Consider the following 336-nt stretch of genomic DNA (forward strand, 5'->3'; position numbering starts at 1 on the left):
ACACTCGATCGTAAATAGTAAAAATCGTGTCTTGCGCATAAAAACAGTGCACACAAAAATAAATTCAATCAATCAATAAAGAGTTCTCAGACACGGAAGGCAATAGCCAGCTGAAACAGTAGATAGTAGTAATGCGCAATAGAAACGCTAGTGTGCAATATTGCATAACAGGAGTAGCATTACCCATCCGTTAACAGACAAATAAAAGACCGAAGCCAACGTCACCTCTAAGTGAGTGAAGGATGAACTAACAGTGGTTCTCCCAGGATAACCTTGATAGTTAAACTGCATTAGTGCGGGCCAGAAAACAAAACAGCAGAGGGCCACAGCAGATAT

Source organism: Penaeus monodon, chromosome 27, assembly GCF_015228065.2.
Source record: "Penaeus monodon isolate SGIC_2016 chromosome 27, NSTDA_Pmon_1, whole genome shotgun sequence".
In the NCBI taxonomy this organism is placed as follows: domain Eukaryota; kingdom Metazoa; phylum Arthropoda; class Malacostraca; order Decapoda; family Penaeidae; genus Penaeus; species Penaeus monodon.